General features: G+C 33.0%; 1 long non-coding RNA gene and 1 pseudogene across 1 annotated transcript; one reads left to right on the top strand and one right to left on the bottom strand.

The window, feature by feature from the left end:
* Positions 1-9,815: 9,815 nt before the first annotated feature.
* On the bottom strand, positions 9,816-10,491 carry LOC149556250 (uncharacterized). The gene is made up of 2 exons (XR_016352342.1): positions 10,268-10,491; positions 9,816-10,112 (listed from the first exon to the last, which is right to left on the bottom strand). It is a non-coding gene; the product is annotated as an uncharacterized LOC149556250 (long non-coding RNA).
* A 368-nt stretch (positions 10,492-10,859) lies between these two features.
* Positions 10,860-12,728, top strand: LOC149556249 (methyltransferase FGSG_00040-like; annotated as a pseudogene).
* Positions 12,729-13,885: the final 1,157 nt, after the last annotated feature.

The raw sequence follows: 13,885 nt of genomic DNA, 5'->3' as shown, positions 1-13,885 counted from the left end.
AGGGGTATGACAATTAAAGTAGATATATTGCTCCATCTTGTATAATGGTGCAAAATAGTTAATAGTAAAATAAATATGAAAAAGAAATTTAGAAGAATTTATGTTTCTTTCAACAATTTTCCTCTCAAATTTTGTATCTAACAATATAGTTGTAATGGTTTCATTAAATGAAATGTGGAATGCTTCAATTTTCTTCTCAAGATTAGAATCTAACAAAATAATTGAAATAGTTTAAATGATTAAAAATAATTGTAATTAGCCAATCAATTTCAAGAAAAGTAATTAAAATGATTTATAAAATAATTTTTTTACATGTATACTTTACAAAAATCTAAACAAAGATTTAAAATATATACTTATATATTATTAGTTCAAACGAATAATAATAATAATAACTAGTTATCTACTGATATAATATAGCCTACAAAAATTACTAAGAATGAAAAAATAAATACTCATTCTTAAATATTTCTTAATAAAACGAGAATGGAAAAATAAACACTTATTTTTAAAAATTCCTTAATAAATCATGACAGCTTCTGTAATACCATAAGTCATACACACAAGGCTCATCCTGACACAATGTTACTCCCATGAAAAAAAACTCCATACAAGCTAGCCTTTAGGTGGCTTATTGCTAGTTTTTATAGGTAGTAACCTTAAATCCAATTTTTGTGGCTCAAAGAGATTTTTTTTTGGCACATGGGGCTTTACATTTTAAGGAGAGCAACATAAAATGCAATGTTATGTTATCTTTGGCATTACAATCTATCCATGTTATCATGTGAAATATTTCTCAACTCAATGACTCTATCTTTTCATTTCCCAGTAAATTATTTCTCAACATTATTCAAGTTGTTTTGACTATTGCAATAAATATGACTCTTATAATGATACTCTACAATTATTAATTCAATGAGGGAGATGTTGAATATAATGAAGTCATAATTAGATGTTATGCTTATGAATCTTTGTCATCGGAATATGAAGTTTAACTTATATGTTTTGAACATTCTAACTTCTAAGAATTTGACACATGAGATAACAAGAGATGCATATTGTCAAAGTTCCTACCATTAGCATAATGTTCATGGAATTATAATGAATTAAAGAAATATATATTTAAGAAATTAGTACTGCATTTTCTTAATTTATTTGTAACAAAAATAGAACTAAAGATGATAATGGGAAATAGTGACACTTGAGTTATACAATGAAGTGGGAGTTATATGAAAGATCAAAATGTATTTATATTGGAAGACATGTATTTTTTTAAGAAGCATGAAAATATCTTTGAAAGTATGTGCAAAAATGATTTGATGAGGCGGAAAGGCCTATTCAATGTTGTAGTTGATATTGCGGGCAATAACATACTTTATGTGCCATATTTCTATAGATCATTGAGTTGAATATCAAATTGGATGTAAATTAGAAAAAGAACAATTTCTAAGGAAAATCATCAAATCAAACATTCTAGACAATGACATAGTTTGCAAAATAATATAAATGTCAATGGAAATAAGAAGTCCCTTCTTGGAGTCGCACTTAGTACTTTAACATTGAATACCCTGTATAGCTTCTTTACTTCATCCCATACCATCTCTACACTTAGCTCATTCACTAGTCCATTGTAATAGTCTTGTCTATGTCATATGCAAGCCCCATTTCTTTGTTTGTTGCTAGTATCTATTAGGACAACTATACAAGGGAGACACCATAAGAGACAATCGAATTTGATAAGGAAAAAAACCATAGACATTTTTTGGTAGTTTAGAATGTAATGTCACATGTGAATGCAATGTCACATGAACCTACTTATAAAAGCAATTTATTCTATACTCAATTATCAAACATAACAAACAAATTGTAATATAAATTGTCGTTGAATCCATCACACCACTACCATAGACATAAGAACAAAAAAAATTAGATATTAGAAATTCCTAGCCCTAAAATTTAAAATTCTCTATCCACATGGAAAAGTTTATAATAATTTTTTTCCATTTGAATTTTCCTTTAGGGGCCACTTGTTATATTTTGATTCGAGAGATACCTTGATACTCATGTTGGATGGCATTCAAGATAACTTGATGATCTATAACTTAAAATACCTAATTAAAGACCTCTAACAAAAATGCAAACCTGTTGCATTTTTCAGCTTCACCCGATGTCATATGTATATGAATTTAGATTGCATGTTGAGCTATGGCCTCCTTCGGTATTGCCTGAAACAAAGACATTCACATAGTTAGTTGTCATGCAATCATAGGTTAATGTTGAGCTTCACTTGGTTTTGAGAATAGTTTAATATTCTCTACTAATCAGGGCCAACCACATGAAGGTTGAAGCTCATTCCCCCCACCAACATCTAAATTCCCCACTAACATCTAAAATCTTTAAGAAAGGATCGATATTTAAAGTACCTAGAAGTTGGGCTACTCTTAGGGAAGTCCATCTTCATTTCTCATGAGCAATTCATCACAATTCTTTAGTGATTCCCATACATCTAACATGGGTATATCCAAGAATGTCCTCATCGCCTCTTGCATAAAATGAACCCAATATTACAAAATGCCCCCAAAGAAATAATAGTTCAAGTGAAATAAACACATGAAAAATGAGAGAGAAAAAGAGGAATCTACTTACCAATATGTGTTGCCATCACATTTGTGGCCATGCTACATGTTGAGTGAGTTTTTTTTTCTATTGTACCAAGATCTCTCTATTTACATACATACATACATAAATACATAGACACACACATATGTGTGTGTATGTACATATATATACACACATATATGCATATACATACATACATACATAACAGAGATCACAAGAGCACGACAACGAGATTCTAGATCTCCACTAATCTCCACCAACATTTAGAGCTGTCCACCCTCATTCAAAGCTCTCCACATACATATATACATGCCTACATATATACATATAGACATACATACACACACACATACATACATATACACATACATACATACGTACGTACGTACGTACGTATGTATGTACATACATCTGCATATGCAATTTTATCACCTTGGAAAATTGTATTTCATCCTGCTAGTTGGGAATAACTGATTGGTCATTTTATTACACCTAATCTGATGACAGTTCTATAGGAATTTGTAATCAACCCAGCTAATGAGCAACTAGACCCATTTAACTAGGTAATGGCTAGTTTCTTTCTAAAAATATCTACTATGATATGTTTACGTAAAATTTCTTGTGAAATTTTCCCATTTTTCCTGGTCTGCATTATTTTTGTGCAGGATATTGAGGTAAGTCAATTAGCATGGGTTGAGTGATTTTTATTGTTTTATTATTTGGATTCGGGAATATGTATGCAACTTGATCTATTTTTCTATTGTGCTAAGATCTCTCTATATATATACATACATAGGCACACATATATGTGTGTATGTATGTAAGTGAGCGTGCACACACATAAGTACATGAGCGTGCATTTGTTAGGTTCTTTTGAGACCCAATCTCTTAGTTGATATCAGTAGAGTTACGTTTATTGGGGTTGGGTTGGGAAATTGCATTGTCTACAGGCACTCATCATGTGATGAGCATGGGTATGTAGGGTAGAGAAGTGGGGGGCTTCTCTTGTGATCCTGGGTGATGTCCCTAACAAGGTAAACATGAAGAAGTTTTCTAGTGATAACTCAATAAATTAGTGGGTAATAAAACTAAGGTAACAAAATGTGAAATGCCTATACAGTTTATCCACGGGTATATGCCTGTATGGTCTATACAAGGGTAGGTGTTTGTATGGTTTATCTGAGGACACAATGTGTTGGCATCTCGAGGGAGAGTTTCTGCATGATGTTTAGCTTGGGCCCTATGATGCCAAGTAATCTACCCTCCACTAGAGTCCCTACACAGAGACCCATAAAGCGTCTGACAAGGACCTGTTCTATTGCATTGTCTCATGATCTTGGTTTCAATCCTCTTTACTCTTTGATGTGAGTGTTAGCCGTGGATGAGTGTATTGTGTGGTTGTAGTCAGATCACTATCTCCGTCAACACAATGGGAGTGAGCCTACATGTTCCACGTGGTTGGGAAGCATAGCTACCTATACCACTGCTAGGGAGAGATGTACAGAGTTGACCTTCCTACAATTTAGTTCTAGAGATGGATGTTCACATTGTCCTTCGTGCATTTCCAAAGTATGTTTCTGTTGTGATTTTTGTTATTTCAGTTTATTAAGATAGTTGATTTATGCAAATGTATATTCACTCTGATTTTGCTTTCCACATGATTACATTAGATGTTATGGATTCGATGTTAGATTTATTAGAACTTCTTTATGCTTTTGAGTATTTACTCCTCAACTATGGTGGTTCTGGTACTCCCCGGTGTGGAGGTTCGAACTCTAGTTTCCTTCTAAATTGGTCATTTGGCCTTTATTTCCAAAACTGGGCAACATTTGTTTAGCATTGGATGATATTGATTAAGTATCATATGATAGTAGTAAAGAGTATTACGTGATTATGGGAAAGTATTGCATGACCATAGTGAAAAGTATCGCACAACCATACTGAAAAGTATCGCACGAGTGGAAAGTATTGCAAGACCATAGTAAAAAGTATCACATGGGATCTATGAGAAAACTTGCTTGGCCTAACAACATGTATTTTTTGACTTGTTGGGTGTGTTTTTGAAGGTGTTTTGGATACCCTTTTGGGAGTTGTTGCTTGCTATAATGAAGGGATATATAAAATATTCTTTCTTATACTTATGTTATATATATGCGATGATTCATTTGAGCTACGTTCCATACCTCCAAGAGTTAAGATAAACATTCTAGATCCTAGTAGGTTTTAGGATTTTAGACTTAGACAGTTTTTCAAGATTTCAGGCTTAGTCAACTTTCAGGATGACTAGTCAGTATTCCTTGTATGTTTGTTATTATTGGAAATGGGCATTGTTTTCTAAACTCTGTTAGTTGAATAATGAATTTTTTGGTAAGTAGTGATGCTTGGAGATTGTTGGTTGATTGGACTATTTGGTTGAGTTTTCTGTTGCGATCTTTGTGATCAGTTCCATTTTGATGTTGTATGTATCCATGTTTTATCCCTTAAAAAATGTATTGCCTTTTATTCATCCTTGTTCCAAGGATCTTCCGACGGTGCATTACAACTATTCCAAGGTCAAGGAAAATACCCAAAAAAAGACTAATCTAAAATCTATTATTTTAACATAGCCAGAAGCATATAAAACACAAAAATATTAGCAAAAAATCTCAAGTGTCCCATTTTTACCCATTGTGCATGTCAAACTTGTCAAAACCATTCTATAAAGAAAAAAAATGCATCATGCACCATTAGCCTCTACAAGACACTACAAAAAATTATCAAAATCTAACACAAAACCAAATTATGTAGAAATAAAAACACATAAATGAATATATGAACTTGAAGAGGAGCTTACCAAGGATTTGAAAGATAAAATGTAGACTGGAATTGTAATGACAAATAATGAGATAAGGGAAAATGGAGAAAATGATGCAAGGACAAAGGGTTGATGCCTATTTAATGTATATAGACTTTACAACTCACATTAAATGATATATTCGTAGTTGTTGATGAGTATTTAAAAAATAAATTGAAAAACACAATTTTCTCTTTGCCTTTTTTCTTGACAGCCAATAATATTTTGAATAAATAGCTTTTATCTAATTTTATAAATATGTATAAAATTAAAAACTATATATCAAATATGGGAAGTCTAAAAAAAAAAAATCTTATTTATTAAGCATACATTTTTATTCATTTTATATTAACTAATAACTTTATCTATAATCACATCTAATCATTATTAGTTCCTGCCTCTCGTATGAATACTAATGCAATCAGGCTTAGAATTTGATGGCCATATTGGCCGTTTTGACACATTTGAACCATATATGATGGGCTAAAAAATTGTAAGGCCATATGAATTGATAGGCTAAATGTTTAGAGAACTGTCAATATGACAAGTAAATTTATTACTAAACCATCAATATTTGTTATAGGAAACTTAGTATTTTATTTAGTATTTCATAAATGTGATCTCATATATATATATATTTGTTATAGGCAACTTAGTATTTTATTTAATATTTCATAAATGTGATCTCATTATATATATATATATATGTGTGTGTGTGTGTGTGTGTGTGTGTGTGTGTGTGTGTGTGTGTGTGTGTGTGTGTGTGTATATGTGTGTATATATATATGTATATGTATATATGTATATATGTATCTATATATATATATATATGTATATATGTATATATACATATGTATATGTATATACATATGTATATGTATATACATATGTATATGTATATACATATGTATATGTATATACATATGTATATGTATATATATACATATGTATATGTATATACATATGTACACACACACACACACATACATATACATATAACTACATACATATATACATATTATTTTATATTTATATGTTTCTCTCTTTTTCTTTTCCTTTAGATATGTTTCTATTTTGTATTTTGATGATTGAATATTTATATTAATTTAAAAATATGTTAAAGTATATACATGAAATTAGAAACTTGCTTCTTTTATTTGAAACTTTTGTATAGATTGATTACCAATCTATAATTATAAGTTATCCATAGAGAATTTTGCATATATTACTAATTAATATTTATTGTTTTCTAAATTTTAAAATTAAAATGATCTATTAAATTATTTTAAAATAAAAAAATTGACAATCAACTTTTTGCTTAAAATGTAAAATGAAAGGTATCAAAAATACTTAGTTGTCATGAAGAAATCATATGACAGAATGGATTTGTTTAGGTGCAAAAACTAATAACTTTTAAGCAATAGAATTTTATAATTATTCCATCCATAAGGTTTTTTAAATAGTTCATTATTTTTGTGTATTTTTTGAAACTGCAAAAATCTATTTATCCAAGATTTTATTGTCTCTCACCAATAAAAGCAAGGAGAAAAATAAAAAATTTGAAGCAAAAATTATAGAGAAATTTAAAAGAATCAACTACAATTATGTGCTTTTGCATTAAATGTGATAACATGGCTTGTAATTTCTTTTAGATCATTCTTTATGTATTGGTTTTCTTTTATCAATTTTAAATTCATGTCATATCTAGCGACGTCTCTTCATTACAGATCAAAGTAATAAACAACGAATCTTTGTAACAAATTTAGAAGGGCCTTGAAAGCATGATAGTGCATGAGTAGTTGCAAAGGCATCCATTTGGCAATCTCTCTTTTGTACCCAGTGTATATAAAAGTGTAATCATCAGGAAAGGCGACAACATATATACCAAAATGAAGACTTGTGTATACATGATCTTTTAGGAAGAAATGTGATGACATAGAGCTAATGGTTTATTCAGGAAGAGGAGTTAAAAGTAGAGAGATCCAAATAAGACCTAAATGGAAATGACATGAAAATAATTCTTTTAAGATGTGATTATCCTCCTTACAAACCGAGTTGATCAATTTTCAAAATTGAAGACATTATGATTTTTTTCAAAAATTTCAACATTTGATTTTCATCATCTGCACATTTTGTAGTCAAAAACAGCAATTATTATTATTATTTTTAAATCACTATATTTTAGTGAATCTAGAAAAAAAAAATAGACTTTATTTTATCTTGAGTGCATTTTGTCTGAAGATTAGCCTGTCACATTTTGTAGAAGGTCTATTTGATGGATGGGGATAAAGGCCAGAAAAATAAAGTGAGTGCAATATCTCTACCCACCAATTAGATGAATCTCATCATAGTACCTCTTAGAAACTCATCATATGAACCCTTGTCTTTGGCACCATCAATGCTCTATTCAAGTGAAGAGATCTAGATGCAATGGCCTATGGGAGAGGGATATTTCTACCTTCTGTGTCTATATAACCTAATTTATATATGGTTTGGATGCTTGGATCAAGTGCTTTTGGGTAGCCAAATTTAATACATGTTAAACCCTTCATAGAAGATGCAAGGGAGCTACAAAGTGCATACAATTATAGAAAATATATTTATTACTATTTTTTCAATTCTAAAACCATCACTTTTTTCTAATGATTTAACAATGGTTTTACCTAACTAGTCTAGGATCGATTATGATAGTGCAATGTTGGATGCTCCTATAACTATTTTAAGTTGCATCTTGAACAGAGCAAGGTGTTGGTGGTGCATATCTAGCCAACTTAATTTAACCCATAGCTAACCAGTGCTAACCAGGTGGGCTATGAACCTTTGAAGTGAATAAACAATGTTCTAAATAAAAATGTTGTGGAAATCACAAAAAATAGCTTAGTATCTGACAATAATGTGCCTACATATTTTTGGCATTTAGAAAAGAAGAGAGGATGCTATGAATGTAAATCAAAGGCAATTGAAAGAGAGCATAAGGGAATTATTTTACTTGATTACATCAATTGCACATGCTAGCTCTTCACATCAATAAAGAAAAGAGCAACAGACAGACAAACAATCAAAATCATGAATAAGAAAAGAATGGAATACAAAGACAAAAACTAGACTCTTGCGAAAAAAAAGAGAAACAAGATACATGAAAAATACTAGCCATATTGAACCGTGTAGCCAACCATGAGGATCCTCACTAGGTTTCTTCCATTTAACCAAACAAAATTTATGCATAATAGTCATTTACCCAAAGAAATCTAAAAAATAGTCATTTCATGTTCATAACTTGTAGGGAAAAAGAAAGGAATTCATCCAAAATCAAATGCAATTAGAGAAAACCAAAAATACAATCATCGCATCATATTATTCATAACTTGTAGAGAAAGGGAAAGGAATTCATCCAAAATCAAATGCAATTAACAAAAACTAAAAATACAATCATCACATCATATTATTCATAACTTGTAGAGAAAGGGAAAGGAATTCATCCAAAATCAAACACAATTAAAGAAAACCAAAAATACAATCATCACATCATATTATGAATTTAGAGGGAAAGTGAAAGGAATTCAACCAATAGAGGAAAACGAAAGAAAGAAGTGAAAAGGAACAAAAACACCATATTCAATGTTGATATAGAATGAAGGGGAAAAACATGGCTGATCAGAATGCCCTTTTTGGCCACATGAAGAGTCACTTTGATGTGTCTGGTAAGTACAAAACTGAACTACTTGGACGAGTGAAAGGAGTTCGTTCACAATGCTCTGCCAAAATTGAACTCATGGTCCCCTTCTCATTGTGTTGTCTAAGCGTGAGCTTTGGAACGACTTAAACATCACACACTAATTGAGTTTTGCTCATCTTTTAATGCATAAAGACATGTCTATGGGACAAAGTCTTCCCTATTTAATTTATTTTTAAAGATTAAATAGCATTCAACATTACACCTTTATATCTGTGTAGATAATTTTATATAAAAAATTAATATTTACTTTCTTACTACTTTTTATTAGTTTTGATATTTTACTATCTATTTTTTATTTATTTTTATAAATTACAGGTCTATAAATTTTCAAAATATTTTGAAATTACAATGGAAGAGCATATGTTTGGTTTATGTACAGGTCTAGAAAAATGAATTTTTATATTTTTTTAAAAATTTTACACTTTCATTTCACATATTTGCAAGCTTAGTCATGTACAAGACTTCCAAAATTCTCTATTTAAAAAGTTCTATTAGCATTAAAAAATCTCTCAAAATACCAACAACTCACAAGATACAACTCCTTCAACAAGTACACAAATACTTTTAGCTTCTTATTTATTTTCCTTTTCAAATTACATTTATTTGATATTTTTTCAAAATCACTGTCTATTTTTCAATTTGAAGAATCCTCTCTTACTATTTTAATTGGAATTAGAAGCTATCCAACTCTTTCTTCTAACAAGTTATTGCAGAAAACTCAAGTGTCTCGTGTTTCACATTATGATCTCTAATTCTATTTTCTCTTACAAACAAATTAAAAAGTCTTGACTAATAAGAGAATGCATAATAGAATGCTATTCTGATTTTTAAAATCTTACATTTATCTACTCCATCTCAATTCTTCAAGAATCATCCTGGTGGCAGGAGCTACGATGCCATCCGTCCCTTGTTATGTACACATTGCTATTGACAGATTTCAGTTCTAATTCTAAAATGAAAAAATAAAAATAAAATATACAAATTGATCTGAAAAAGATAAGTCATTTTATTCAATCAGATCTTATTAGATGATCAAGGTATCTAATTCTTAATATAGATGTCTTTAACATGTTGAATACCTGTTAAAATAGAAGAAATATTTCAATGTATATGGACAATTAGAACGAACTGTCACCGAGAGTACCGCATTCCCTACCCGATTTTCCAAACTGCTGCCTCGCTTCAACCGCCAACCGTCCATCTCTCGGCTCCGAGCAGCAAAAGAACTGACATTTTGACAATGCCATGCCTCGCTCAGAGTCCCCTTCCAACTCCAAGCCAGCCAATGTGGCGATCAAGGAGCCCTACTTCAACGGAGCCCTCACTATTGCAAATATACGAGACAACTGAAGATTGATGCTGAGATCTTCACTTCAAACTCCAGCTCTACTGCTTCTAAATAATTTTTAGAATACTTCAGTTTAGGAGTAGTTTAAACAAGAAGCATGCTGTACATATGACATGCATTAAATGATATTTTTGGATGCATTTTTGTCTAGTCTTAGTTACTTTTTCTCCCATCTTTAATCATAGGCATGGAATAATGATAAAACTACTGTCAGAACTCCTGATCTATATTTTGATCTATGTGTTAGGGATTAGTTTTAACAATTTTTATTTGAATAAATGTATTGGCTGAACAGCAATTTGTAGTTGGAATAATATATCAGTTTTTTCTCTGCAGTAAAAAAACAGAGCCTTCCTTGTTTTGAATATTATCAATTTTTTTTCTTTTGTGTTGCTGCTGTTGTTTGAATCCTACAACAACCCTGCAAACATGGTGAGAAATATGATAGAGCAATCAGTCTCAGCGGACAATGATGAGAATCACGAGTTGGATGATTTGGAAGAAGAGCGCGGCAGGGGCAACGAGTGCTTCCGCAAACAAGACTGGCGCGGCGCCCTCGCCCACTACTCCAACTGCATTCGCGCCTCTAATTCAAATGACGCCCAAGCGGCAAAGCAATTAGCCCTCGCTTATTCCAACCGAGCGGAGACGCACCTTCAGTTGGGCGAGTTCCAGCGGGCTCTGGACGACTCGAACCGGTCTCTCGAGATCGAACAAGGCCATGTCAAAACGTTGTTCCGAAAAGGCCGCGCTCTGGAGGGTCTCGAAGAGTACGCCCACGCATGCGGAGTTCTGCAAGAATTAGCGCTCCGGGCGATCCCCTCGGCGCAACTAGAAGACATTTCTGCTGCTTTGCGCCGCTGCAGAGACTGTTGCGCTCGGAGGCGGCAGGGGGAGTACGACATTTCGGGCTTCTTACTCGGAACGGAGCAGCCAAGGGAGGTTGCGGATTTCATCGGTGACGTGGAAATCAAGATGACTGGGGACTGCAGGGGCCGCGGGCTGTACGCCACGAAGAGAATCGGCAACGGCGAGCTCATTTTAGTGAGCAACGCCGTAGCCATAGACGATGAAGGCAGCAGGGCTTTCAAATCATATTGGAAGGACGCATTTCACTGTTCGCAGAAGAAACTCGTAGACGCCGTTTTGGGTGCTGCCAGAAAGTCACAGAAACTGCTGTGGCAATTTTATGCCCTAGACGACGGTTCTGAACGGGTCCGTTCTTCGATGCAGGCAATGGAGTTGTTTGACTCAAACTCCCCAAAAACAAGACCGCTCCCGCCGGTACGAATTCAGGAGCAGCGGATCCGAGACATTGTTTCCCGCAACTCGTTGGGCGGATACGCAGAGGTGTCGGATCCGAGTGAGGGTTACAGTTGGGGCCTTGACGGGCTGTGGGTGCTGCCGTCTTTTATCAATCACTCCTGCCTCCCCAATGCAACCAGAATTTATGTAGGAAAAGTGGTCATGTTTTTGCACGCGGCAAAGCCAATCGAGGAGGGAGAAGAAATCAGCATTGCTTATTTCGATCCACTGATTCCCCTCCCGCGGCGAGAAGAAATGTGTAAACCGTGGGGATTCAAGTGCAACTGCAGGCGTTGTGCTCTTGGAGAAGTCTCTGGAGGGTGTTTTCAAGAACTTGAATGGACGATTTGATCACTTGCACAACAAAGCTGTGGGCGAAACCCACAAAGCAAGGTCGTCAGGGGCAGAGTTTCCCACAGATCTTCCCAGATGTGGAAAATTTGCCCAAGGTTTACGAGAGCATGGAGCAGCAGCTGTTGAAATACTGGAGTAGATTGAAAGAGGAAGAAAGGCATTGGATTCGGGCGTCTTATTGGACTGCTTATTGGGCGGGAACGCGATCGATTGAGTTCTTTGACAAGACAATCGAGGATACAATTCCATCCGGTCATGAAATTCAGGAGGCCGTTGTAAACACTGTGCCGGGCGACTTTCGAAGCCTTTCCATGGCGGCAAGCGTGTTGGAAGGCATAAAGAAGTGGATTGACAACGAATGGTGGGGAGCAGAGTATGTTGCTACGCAAGCCAGAGATGCGTGCGTGCGAGTGTTCGGCAAACACAGTGAACAAGTTATCCAAGCACTAATACAACGCCATTCAAAGCTTGTAATCTTTTGAGGTGGGTAGCCGCTTCAGTTTTTGGATTTTAAGGTCATGGTCTTTCGAAGTTCTCTGTTTTTTGGGGTTTGGAAATCATATAAATATCGAGTTTTGATGTTAGATATATTGAAAGATATTATTATTAGCCCCTGTCTATATATAGATGAAACTAATATTTTCAATTAACCTATTAATCTATTAGTTTTTACAGTCTAAAAAATCTAATAATCTAAATTTTGTTAAAGTTCTATTTTTAAATTTAATTTTTGTTCACAAATTTCTATTTTTTCATTGGACAATACTAATTTTCCAGGTTTAAAATAATTTTCGAACTCAAAAAATATCGAAAATAAAAATAATAAATATGTATTATATAACTGCAATTAAGATACCAGTTAAATGATGTACTTGCTAATGTCTTCTTACAATTAATTAAATGATGAGCTGGTGGCTAAATAGTTGAGCCGAATAAATGCTTTTAAGTGCTGTTAGCAAGGGGTAATCTGAAAAAATCTAGCTAATAGTACCTGCAGCGAATGGAAACCCTTATTTTTCCAAACATTGATTGATACCGTAGGGTGAGAGGTTTATTTTCAAAAACAAGAAGAGTGGTATGTTTTTGTTTTTTTTGTTTAATTAAAGAAAATAAATATTTTGTTTGAAAGGTATAATATATTATGTTATAATTTGTACATAAAAATGCAAAAAAATTGTTTACATTAACTTTGTTTTTCAACTTTTTAAAATAGATTAGAGATATCAATTTGTATGTATAAGTGAAGGAAACTATAGTAAAAAAATGAAGTTCAAGAATAGAACATGATTCTCTTCATATTATCATTCAAAGATGACTATGGTTGGATAGTTGATCATGAGTGCTCTAGGGTCTTGAGCTCCCAAGAGTAACACACCCACTAGGAAGCCAAGTAGAAAATGAACCACTATTTGATGTGTTAGACTCCATATAAAATGAAGCACGAAAGTCACCAAATTGACATGGTATGAAGGACGCAGTGCATAGAAGAAACAAACCCATAATATAAAGTTTAAATTATTTTAAAGACTTATCTTAACAACAATACATATATATAGAGAATTTGTACAACTTGCATATAAGTATACACACCAATACAAGAGCAATGGACCATTTAATTCCAAATTGATGTATAAAAAAATGAAAAAGAAAATACAAAATTAGAATATTAAATTCAAAAATCATTGCCTAT

The sequence above is a fragment of the Cupressus sempervirens genome, chromosome 5, assembly GCF_028749045.1.
Source record: "Cupressus sempervirens isolate cs-2001-9-10 chromosome 5, ASM2874904v1, whole genome shotgun sequence".
In the NCBI taxonomy this organism is placed as follows: domain Eukaryota; kingdom Viridiplantae; phylum Streptophyta; class Pinopsida; order Cupressales; family Cupressaceae; genus Cupressus; species Cupressus sempervirens.
Note: the sequence above shows the minus strand (reverse complement) of the source record. Positions and strands in the feature narration are given on the sequence as shown.